Source organism: Arvicanthis niloticus, chromosome 12 (genome assembly GCF_011762505.2).
Source record: "Arvicanthis niloticus isolate mArvNil1 chromosome 12, mArvNil1.pat.X, whole genome shotgun sequence".
Taxonomy (NCBI): Eukaryota; Metazoa; Chordata; class Mammalia; order Rodentia; family Muridae; genus Arvicanthis; species Arvicanthis niloticus.
This window is the reverse complement of record NC_047669.1, coordinates 46,626,972-46,639,066: the sequence shown is the minus strand read 5'-3', so window position 1 is coordinate 46,639,066 and position 12,095 is coordinate 46,626,972. Positions and strand designations below refer to the sequence as shown.

The window sequence follows — 12,095 nt, the reverse complement described above, 5'->3', positions numbered from 1 at the left end:
TCTGGTCAAGAGAGAGTGTGGGGCTCTTGGGGCAGGAGACTCGAAGAATGGAGACAAGACAGGGTGTGATTCAGTCTCTTCTATTTTCTCAAGTCTCCCTTATTGAAGGGAATTGAGGTATTTATATACACAAGCAGGAGAACACAGGTGAAAACATTTTACCACATGCACCATACAGCTGAGGTCACTAAACAGCAAAACAAGCTATGTGGGATAAACAATATATTTATCAGAGTGTGCTTCAGCTGTTATAGGCTTTTGACAACCAAGTCTTTCATCAGGGTATATGGTTCCAGATGGCTGCAAAGTTGATCTAGCCGCTTTCTACTAAAGTCGGCTCCCAACAGAATAGCCTTCACTATTTTTTAAAATTGTTTTATTTATTTACATTCTAAATGTTGTTACCCCTTCCTGGTCCTCCCTCCAAGAGTTCGTCACCCTATGCCCCCTCGTCTTTGCCTCTGAGAGGGCGCTTACCCATCCTCCTCATCCATCCACTCCCCTCATCCACCCAGAGACTGAGCCATCAGTCAAAGAGCATTCATGGGCTGGAATGAGGCCCCTAGCACATGTAGCAGAGGACTGCCTTCACTAATTCTTATTTCTGCCATTACCTAATCTCTTTGGATTTTCTATTTTTTAAGGCTTTTTCTTCTCATTTTGTCTCAATTTATTGTTTTTACAAACCTTTTCTTATTAAAGCTCTAAAATACCTACTAATTGTTAAATGAATATTTTTTCTATCTTAGTTTTACTCAACTCACTGTAGTTGTGAAATAAATTTGTCTGGAATTTGAATCTTTATTTCTTCTTTGTTTGTGTGTGTGTGTGTGTGTGTGTGTGTGTGTGTGTGTGTGCAGGCATGCACACCATGATGTATGGTACATTTATGGAGGTCACAGAACGAATTTTGGAAGTCAGTTCAGTAGTTTCTAGGTGTTGAACACAAGTCATCAGGTTTGCATGTCAGATGCTTGTCAGACACCTCATCTGCTCACACGTGATAGGACATTAAGGTTCCTTTCTTTGTGTCCTCCTTTCTTTTCCTTCTCACTTTTTGTTTTCACACCATGTTGCTGGGTAACCCAGCCTGGTCTCCACTTTTCAACCCTCCTGCATCAGCCTTTCCAGTGTTCATAGTATAGCCATGAGCCACCATATTCAGCTAAAATGTGTTTTTAATTATAATTGTAATATCCGGAAATACTGATCCTATAAGATGATGTAAATGATATAACCCTCTTGGCCGCACATCCAAGCACATACCAGGTTTCTTTAAGACAAGACTAACCATTGGGCTTAAGCTTGTTTTAAATGCCAGAAAACTTTCTGCATCAATCTCTATGTATGTGAAAATACATTAAAATACATAAAAATAGCAGGTGTTATTCTGTGCATATGTGCTGTAACTTGTACTTTTATATGTAGTGTTTCAGTCTCTGCATACATCTACTTGTTTAACTTCTGTGGACTAGAGGAGCAGTCTACTCTATTCTTTTTTCTTTCTTTTTTAAAACAGTTTCTGCATGCTGCCTTTTGTCTCAGTGGACTGCTATCATAGCATTTTTCTTGATTGTGTTTGAATTACCTTCCAAAGTACATTATGCCAGCCCATAGTCTTACTTACAGATTACTTCGGTGACTGCTTACTCCATCTTAAAATACTCTCTTCTCTTGACATTTGTGATTATGTTTTCTTACTTGTGGTTGTATCTTCTCTATGTTTTTTTTTTTTACCTTGCTCATGTCACAAAACTTTGTTTCTTTAATCTGCTAGTATCATTTTACTGTGATGGGTTCAAATGATATAAAGTGCTCTCCTTCAAACATATATCTAAATTGACACTTCTTCCTAGCCTTGCACCTCTGTACTCAGTAACCTACCAGAGTGTTCTAGGAACATTTGTCTCAGTTAAAACTCACATTTATAATGCTTTATTAGTCCCACTGCCAAAGTCAACACAATAAAAATGAAAACCAAGCCTTATCTACCTGCCTGTTTTCTTTCTTACTTAATGCCGTGCTGCCGTGTCTTTGCCTGAGTCTAAAGCTATCCTCAACTGCTCCATATCTCCAGATCCAATCAATCACTAAGACATTTCAGTTGTAACTGCTACGTGTCTGTCAACTCCGTCCAGGTCTCTCAATTCTTCACAGCCTAGATGTTGCCATATCCATCACTGAAGTGATTTCAGCTGACTTCTGACACTCCTCCAGTGTGAGCTCTACTGCTTCACTGTGCAGAGAAGCCAGAGTGATGCACCTGACCTGGAATTGGCCCTCCCTGTCTGGGCCGTCTTGTAGTGCTTCCTCAGAAGCAGTGGGACTTCCAGCTCCTTAACACAGTAGTCAAGGCCACTCACTCTTCAGTAACCTGCAGGGTCCTAAGACTCTCCCTGAAATGGAACTTTAGGGAGCCCCACCTCACATAGTCCCGGCGGTTTCCAGGGCTGAGGCCTCCATTTCCTGTTTATTGTGCTAATTCTAATTCTAGTTCTTATTTTAACCTTTCCTTCTAGCTATTGATCTTCAGGAATCAGCTTTCCTATCCTCGTCTTAGTACTCCTTTAATCAACTCACCAGGACTAGGATTGATACTTTTATGATATCTTCATCGTTTTGAAAAATGATGTGGTATACATGTGCATGCGTGCGTGTGTGCATGTGTGTCTTGGAGAGTAGAGTTTTTATTCTCAATATAGTGCGCAACATATAAAGTAGCTCAGTTAATAACTGTTTTAAAAACCTGAATATTTGAAACACACAGCTATAATTACTCTGGCCAATGTCAATCTGATCAAGATTGCAGACCGATCTTATAATCATTATTGGACAGCAAGGTAATGAGGCATAAAAGTAAAGCATTTTACATAATATATTAATTATTACAGCTTTTACATAGGCATGCATGCCTTTGGTTCACTGTTATTTTTCCATGTAGCAATTTTGTTTATAATGCTATAGCATTTCACTCATTATGGAGATCACTGTATACTTCCACCTCTTAGGACATCAGAGCTGAAGCTGCTCCTTAGGAGGCACTCCACCCTTCTGTCTTCTTAACTCTTAAAACAAGAAGGCTTGTGTGAAAGCACATTGACAGGCCATAAACTGGGTGTCAGCTTTCATGTCCTCCTATGTAGCTGAGAAAGGCCATCACTGCAGCTGTCATTGTCCTCTGCTCTGGTCACTGGCGTGCAGCACGTATACCTTGCCTCTGATTCCTAGGCTGCTCTGGGGCGAGAGGCAGATGATATTCACATGCGGCTAAGCGATAATGATGAAAAGGGCAGAGAGTCAAATACATAAGCCGTAGAAACATTTTAAAAAGGGTCCGATTTACTGATACAGAAAAGTCTCAGGGTTAAAAAGATAAAGTAATACCAAACAATCTTTCCTTATCTCTCATTCTCCACTCCAGAAAAGAAAAGGATTATGGTAATTTTTAAAATCAGAGATGCCACTATCATTTGTAAAGGAGGTTCTTTGGCTCTGTTTTTAATTTTTCTTGCATGCTTATGTTTTAAAGAAAGGTATAATCACTTTATTCTGTAAAATGAGATAAATGGATTTCTATGCAATTTACAAGAGTAACTGGATAGTACGAGTTTTGGCCAAAGTGCAAAGAATCCATAAGTCCTTGTTGCATTTGTAAATAGCAGTTAGGAGCAAAGGAAGCACATGCTGCCTGGCCTGATAGTGTGGACGAAGGATGGAGATAGTGAGCTTGCCATGCGCCTCAGGCTGGGGTCCCAGGACTTAAGAGGGCTGCAGCAGGAGGATCTCTAGTTGAGCTACCTATGGACCTTCCCAGAACTTTTAAAAAAGGATTCCATAGATATGCAATATTCATAGGGTTTAGAACTTTGGCTTTTGAAAGTTAATAGTCTACAGTCATATATTTATATATCATATATTTGTATGATATATAAATGAAAAGTGGTATTTTATTGAGTGGAAGATTTTTATCTCAGTTTCTAAAAAGAACTTATTAGTAGATGTCTAAGGTTTTTTGGTGTTTTATTTCAATTGTGTGTGTGTGTGGTGAGGGTGGCTTTTGGTACTAAGATCAAACCCAGAGCCTTGCAAATGCTGGGCAAATCCTTCAAAACTGAACCAAGCTCTGTCCTCAGCCCTAATATTCTCGTATACAATTTTTCGAAAGCAAATCTATATGCAGTGTTATATGTAATCATGACAATTTAATGTGCTGTTTTTAAATGTAATTTAATGTACTGTTTCTAGCATTTGAATTGATAGCCAAAGCCATAAAAAGCAGAGTAATGGCAGAAGACAGATCCCAAAGCACGAGTTCATTGCAGACTTAGAAGGGACTCAGGCTTATGTGAAAATCTCTGTTTAAGTTTTCAAGGATGAACATCCAAGGTATATAAAATTCCACCACACAAACACCCCCCAAGCTATTCTTAGGCTATCAGAGTGAAGAGCAGGAATTAAAGGAATAATTGAGTATAACCCAATTTTATTCATAGAGTGCTGTTTAAAGTACACCTTAATGGTTGCTTCTCAAAAGAATTTCTGAGCCAGTTGTTTCTGGTGTGTGCCATGTGTATGTACATCTACACAATAGAATTCTGTCACTCCGATTACATGTCAGTATTTTCAGAAGAATATGGAGTGGAAAAATATACTGAAAGTGATAAACATGGAATTTTTTTAGAAAGTGGTTTTGATATTTGTGCAGGAGAAGTTTACATGATTTGGGGTTGGGAAACTGCTAACAGAAGAGTATGATTTATCACAAAAATATAGGTATCTTATTGCAGTAATGTATCATGTCATCCATTTCCTAGAAGAAAATCAATCACACATAAAATACTGACCCCTTCTGGTTTTCTTTTCTCACTACTTGACAAGTAAAATTGAATTTAAGAACTCATTGAAAGAGGAAGCTTAGATTATTGGGTAATGTTTTGAAAATTTGTATAAATCATCCAGGTAACAAGTCTTAAAAAGTGGTACACTGACAGCAAGAATTGTGTTTTAAAAGAAGCAGTAAAAAAATCACTAACGCTTATTCTCTGATGCTCTTTAGCTGAGCTGAGAGACTCCTCATGACTTGGGAGAATGGGCCTTCATCATTTGTCAATATGGAGACCAAAACCATCAGTCCAGATATTGGAAGAATAATCATAATCATAGGCGGTATGGTTACATCAGTTTGGGAGGTTTCTTTCAGTATTCCTGTTATGGCATATGCTGTCTTCTATGAGTTTCTATCTCCACTTTGCATGTTGTCAACACATGCTTAGTCATACATGTTTAGAATCCAGAAAATGGAAGCAAGAGTACTCTGCCACTAATAGTAACATTGAGTTTCTCTTTTCTTCTGGTTTTTTTTTTTTTTTTTCTCATCTTTTCTCTTTCACTTTTTAAAGTTAGGGTTAGAGACCAGAGGTGCTGAGGTTAATCATCTATAATTGGGCAAAGTGAACTTTTTTTTTGGTGTGAAGATTGGCTCAGGAATGTATACTCACTCACTAGGTTCCTGCACCCTCCTGATCCCGACACCAGTACACCCAGCCCTTACATTTGCCCTTTTTAATGATAGTTATCCATAGCAAATGAAATTATAGAACGTCCAGGAGAAATCACCCCTATTATTATGTAGCTGTTACATTTCGCTCATAAATGAAAACTTTCTGTGGATTTTGTCACTATAAGTATCTGCAGTATTATGAAATACAATCTTTGTAAAAGATTTTACCAGTATTAATTTATCAAGCATCTGTTAAATATCTACTCTGTATGGCACTTTGCCAATCATTGTAAATAATAAAATATGTACTTTTAATGTCCTGAGGAAAACATTGGAAAATGGAATAAAGATTGCACTAGAGAAAATAGCTAGAGAGGGGGTAAGGCAAGAAAAGTAGTACTATACAACACACACAAATGTACGTGTGCATGCACACATACACACACAGACACAGACATACACACACACATGCGTGTACAAAAAAGTATAATTTTAAAAAGAAAAATGGGGCTGTATTACTGGAGTTTACGGTTAGTTTATTCTTTTCCCCTTTGCTTGCTTTGTGCCACATGTGTATGTGGGGGGCAGATGATAAACCTTTGGGCCCTTACTCTGAGCCTCTACTTATATAAGTTTAACTGTACCTTTGACTAATATTCACTTTAAATGTTGTAACTGAAAATACCACATTGTTAGCGAACTACTGAAGTAATCTTTTTCAGTGATGTGATTTCATTTTATAAAAATATTTATGTTAATTTGTTTAGAATTTCATACATTGTATTTTGACCATATTCTCTCCCAGTTCTCTCTCTCCTCTCCTCCCAGGCCTACCCCCACGTCATTCCATCTAAGAACTTCAGGTCTCCTTTTTTTATTCAGTGACATACTGACTTTAATTTGTGCTGCCCCTTTACTTCTGGGGCCATTCACTGGAGCACGGTTGACCTACCAGGAGCCACAAGCTTAAGTAAAAACTGACTATCATGCCACAGAAGCCACCGTGAATCCATGGAGTCCATAGCTCCTCTGTTAGGAATCCCTTCCCATACCATGATAGAATGTTAACTAGATTGATTTTTGTGCAGTTTTCTGCAAACACCCACACTTTGTTTTATGTTTGATCTTTGGGTTGTTTTGTTTTATGAGACAGGGTTTCTCAGTCCTGGAACTTGCTGTTCTGGAACTTGTTCTTTAGACCAGGCTGACCTAGAACTCAAGAGATCCTCCTGCCTCTGCCTCCTGGGTGCTGGATTAAAGGTATGTGCCACTCAGGTAGCAAGAGTTTGTTGTTGTGCATTCAGGAGTGTAGTGGTCATATGAAGTCCAGAAAGTATTGTTTAGCTCTGGTCCTCCCCAACTTCTGGTTCTTACAGTCTTTGCATCTCTTCGTCTATGATGACCCCAGAGCCTTGGGGAGAGAGAGTAATATATTCTTGGTTGAGCATTCTCCAGCACTCTACTTCCCTATTCTCTGGACTAGTGAGTTGAATTTCTGCGTTACCCATTCTCTGGTGATGCTGGCAAGGATGGTGGCAAATGGGAAATCTTCATTTACTTTTGGTAGGAGTACAAATTAGTACAGTTACTGTGGAAACCAGTGTAGTGGGTTCTTAGAAATGAGAAATTGGTCTACCACATGGCCTAACTATAACACTTTTGGGCATATCTCCATTGGACTCTGTTTCCAAATGCAGAGACATATACTCATCCATGTTCATAGCTTCTTTATTCGCAATAGCTAGTACATGCCTAGATCTCTATCAATTGATGAAATGGATAATGAAAATGTGATACTTATATACAGTAAAATTTTAATTAGCTATAAAGAAAATCAAAGTTGTGAAATTTAGAGGTAATGGATAGATCTGGAAAAGTTATACTAAGTGAGCTAATCCAGACCCAGAAACATAAATGTTACATTTTTATTTGTATTTAGATATTGACATCTCACCTTTCAATTTCTATGCTAATTTGGAGTGCCTGTTGAATAGAGGAAAACTGAGAAGGACAATATTGATGGGGAATGGAAGAAATCTTGTCTGTTTTTGTTTTTTGCAGTAACAGAATAATAGAACACTGATATGAAGGGAAAGGAGAATAATGGGAGGGCAGTTCATGTGGGGAACGGGATGGGAGGGAGGGATGGATGGGATGGTAGAATGGAAGAGGTAGTTGAGGAGAGAATAATTAACATTAAGGATGTTTGAAACCTATTATTTTATAGACTGTGTGTGTGTTTTTCTGCCCCCCCTCTCCTTCCCTCCCTTCCTCCCCTCCTCTCTCTCTCTCTCTCTCTCTCTGTGTATGTTTCATATAGACAAGTTTAACTGAAATTACCTAAAATAGGGGATTATGCTCATCCAGAAGCATAGGTTGCCAAGTAAAAATCTCAGTGGTAGGTGTGCATATGTGCCAGCTAAGCCATCTCTCTGCTTCCACAAAGATTTTTCAAAGTAAAACAGTAAGTGTATGACTCGCCTTAGTGTATGAAGCTTGTAAGATACTATTGATATGAACAGAAGTTTAAGTTATATTTTCTTAGTAAGATGAATGCAGACTTTGAAGTCCTGACTCAGCCTTCAGAGTACCTAGGCATACAGGTCTGAACTACCAATGTATGCTTTTGCATTTTCTCCACATTCTTCCACTTAGCTCCAGCTCTGGCTCTCTTATCTTCTTCCTTTTTATTTTGAGATAGGGTCCTTCTGAGATGCCTCAGCAAGTGTTCTGAACATCAGTGACCATTCTACTTCTTACGAGTTGGCATGACTGTGCTGTACTGTACCAGGCTTCGAGTATTCTCAAGTGCTACTTGGTACCCCATATTCTTCTTGAAACTTCTCAACTATTTGTTTACCTGATGGATATGAGTAGATTAGTACAGCCTGCTAATCACAGCTCCCTGCAACGCTTCTTCCATCAGAGTCAAGCTATGGCACTTGACCTCATTCCACCCTTCACTATGGGTACCTGAGTTTACCATGCTGTTGACCTAAATGGGTTCACTAAGATGCCATCACTAAAGCTTACAGGCTTTTAATTATCTTATAATCTGGCCACTGCAGGAGTCAAATGACTTCTTTTTTAAAGAAGAGATCAATGTTTTTCTCTAAAGAATTATTCAGGTCAATGTGACTCTGCTCTGTAAAGACAGGGATTTCTACAGCACTGATTCAGGGAATGTCTTGAAAGACTGTGTTCTAGACTATTGGTTCAGGGAACGTCTATAAAGACAGGAATTCTACAGCAATGTTTGAGGATATATCTATAAGACATTGGGTTCTACAGCACTGATTCAGGGAACATATATAAAGACAGGGTACAACAGTATTGTTTCATGAAATGTTGAAGGAGTATATAAAATGACCTTGAAAGTCCCCTAATCTGTGTAAGTGTTTCTGCCAAGATGGAAAGGTATCCTGGGACTCGGAAGCCAAGGAACCCATATAGTTCTGAAGGGAAAAGGGATCCCAGTGGAAGGGCATCCTGAGACATGGGGGCCCAGGAACCACACACTCTGAGAGGAAACCTCCTCAGCAGAGGCATCGCAGCTCCCAGGTGCTGGATCCCCAGTTGAGCAGAGGAGCTTAGACGCCTCAGCCCCACTCCACCTCTTTGCTTCTTCTCTTTATTGCTTCTTGGCTTCTTCTGAAGACAGAGTCACACCAGGCAGCGGATCTTGTGAAAGAGATTAATTGGGGTGATAAATCCAGGTATGGCTGCCCTCTGCTCCCAGGAATGGACAACAGGGAATTGGACAACACAGAAGGGCTTATATAGGATTTCTTAGGGGGCAGAGCCCTTCATGGTAGAGATTTCCACATTGAAGATTGGTGAAATTTCAAGTTCTGAGCTAAGGCCGCTCAGGGATTGGTGGATTTTGTGAAAAGGTCAGGGATTGGTGGCTTTTTCCACCCCCTTTCTCCTGTATCAGGCAGCGATATGAAATGCTCTGTGGAGCTGCTGGGGAGGCTGGAGAGGAGGTGCTGCCACAGTGGACAGCTCCTGCTAATGCAGGAAAGGAGATGCTACATCCACCATAGACAACTCCTGTGACTGCTCTAGGTGCTGTACTCTGGTACTCTGGTGCTGCCCTTTGGACAGTTTTCATCAGACACCGAGGCATCTTTTGTTGATGTAATATGAGTCAAGAAGGAAGGCCCAACCACTGTTTTGACAGCTCTTGAAGTGCTAGGTGTGACCAAAACATGTTTTGTCATGAATCCAGATTGGATTGGTTCTCACGGGGCTTTTTTGTTTGTTCTTTTGTTTTGTTTTTTTTTTTGTTTTGTTTTGTTTTGTTTTTTTAGGATGTACATTGATCAAATCCACACCTTTGTCTCTTCTGTCCAAGTCTTTCAAGAAACACCTCTGCCCCCCACACACGCACATGCACGCGCACGCGCGCGCGCGCGCACACACACACACACACACAACCTTCCCAGATAAACCCTAGTCACACACACCCATACACAACTAACATTCCCAGAAACACTTCTGCAGTCATACACACACACACACCAGTTTTGTTGATTGGTTTAAATATTTTTCTATTAATTTCCTTTCTCTGAGTGAGATTTCATCCGTTAGATCAAAGACCCTACCTTGAAGTTAGGCAGACTTAATGGTGTGCTGCCACATTTTGCTAATTTAGGCAGCAGAATCTTACATTTATTATATTTAGTCTTAAGCAGAGAACTTTTAAAACTTAACCCCTCCCCCTTTACACATATTAATGAAGTAATTAACTTTGCAGAAGATATAGAAAACTTGAGATCTTCAAGTGAAAATTGGTAATAAGTGAGCTAAAGCTTGTCCTTTATAATCTGCTTCAGGAATGTCTGATCCATTTGTCTGTTCTGCTAGCACTATGTAAGAAATATTCCTTCTTCAAGGTACAAATAAATGTACTGCCAGAAGAGAGATGGTAATTATCAGTGTGCTTTCGTTTCTTAAACTAACAAAAGTCTGGCCAGTGGGCCTGGCGCTTTTGAAAATAGCAAGCTTGGTCATGTTTCTTTATCTTGAATTTACAGAACTTCTTTGATAATAAACAGTTTCCTATCTAGAAATTTGATTAGTTACTATGAGCACAGGGAAGGGTACCCTCAAGGCTTGTAAAATAATACTTTTTAAACTGATGATAGCACTGGATAGCTATCAACCTAGAAATCTCTGTGTTTTGGTGTTTATAGTACCTGAAACTTAATTTCACATCTGCATTTATTTGACAGATTGCACATGAGCCCCAACTTTTCACCTTAATGCTTCTGTGGTTGCAGTGCATAATCACGCGGGGACATTCGACTTGCTGTCTTGCCTAGGCTGCTGCATTCCAGTAGCAACAGTAAACTGGGGAATGGGGGTGATGAGAAACAGGCAGTGGGAAGGAAAAACAGGAGAGCCTCTGAAAAGGGACAAAAGCAGGAAGATTGAAAAGGGAAACTAGAGGCCCAGGAGGCACCATGAAAAAGAGACAGATCCAGCATAGAAAGGAAGATAAAAGAAAGAGCTTCTCCCCCAGTCCCAGGGTAAAACAGGATGGGTGCAGAAGAATTGGACACTTGGGCTGGAAGAAGGAAAGGCACAAAGCAGAGATTTAAAGGGCCCGTGAGGGTCAGTTCTATAGTTTGACAATTTGTCAAATTATTGAATAGTGATTCAATTGCTTCTGTTAGTCCATCAGCTTAGGTAAGTATCTTCCTTGAAAATGAATTCATTTTCTCCTTTTTAGGCCAAATTGCCCTTCTCACCCCCCCCCCCCTAATTAAAAATAAAGTCTTTCCAAACAGCAACAATACAAGTTTACCAGGAGTGAGGCCACGTTGCTTTAAGTAGTAGCCTTCCCTGGTTGTGTTACTTACTGCAGGGCTCATCTGAAACCTAGATTGGCTTGAAGGCCTTTTTCATTTCATATAAATTGTTAGGAAAACCTTTTTTTTTCCAGGTGAAGCTTCTGGCCTCTCTTAGAGGCTGCTTGAGCTGTGTTTTCCTCTGAATTTTATGAATGTTTGCTGAAATTAAATTCATTCTTACGTTTAATGTTGAATATTTTCCTCATGACCTCCCTCTTAAGATAAAATTCATTTATTTATTGGGTTATATTTTAAAATTTCAAGTTAAATTTAGTGGCTTATGCCTGCCGTACCAGGATTTAGGGGCTTGCATGAAATCTGTACCAGCCTGAATAACATAGCAAATACCAAGCCAGCTAGAGTTTTGTAAAGCAAGATACTGTCTTGAAATAGAAACAAAACAGCAGAATGATTATAACATGAGGAGAAATGCTGCTAATTAAGATCTCAGTCTTCCATGATCACATAGGATAGTTCCTCTGAGCTCTGCACAAAATGGAAGAATCCCCTTACCAGCAGAGCTTCCCCTTCTCTGAGCTTGGCTGTGGAGCACTACCCGCCATACTCCTCCAGAGGAAGGGCAAGTAGCCCTTGGCCAACTTACAAGTTCAACTTCTCTTTCCCAGATAAGAACCCACCCAGCAAGTACCTGGGATTACTGGAATGCCTCTCAATACAATTTAGGTACTTTAAACTCCAGTCAAGGATTTCAATTACCTTGAAAACTCCTTCCCACT

At 39.6% G+C, this 12,095-nt stretch overlaps 1 protein-coding gene across 4 annotated transcripts in view; it reads left to right on the top strand.

Moving 5' to 3' along the window:
* The window catches only part of Nsun3 (NOP2/Sun RNA methyltransferase 3), a 49,891-nt gene that overhangs the window by 19,674 nt on the left and 18,122 nt on the right, over positions 1–12,095 (top strand). The gene's annotated exons all lie outside the window — the stretch shown is intronic.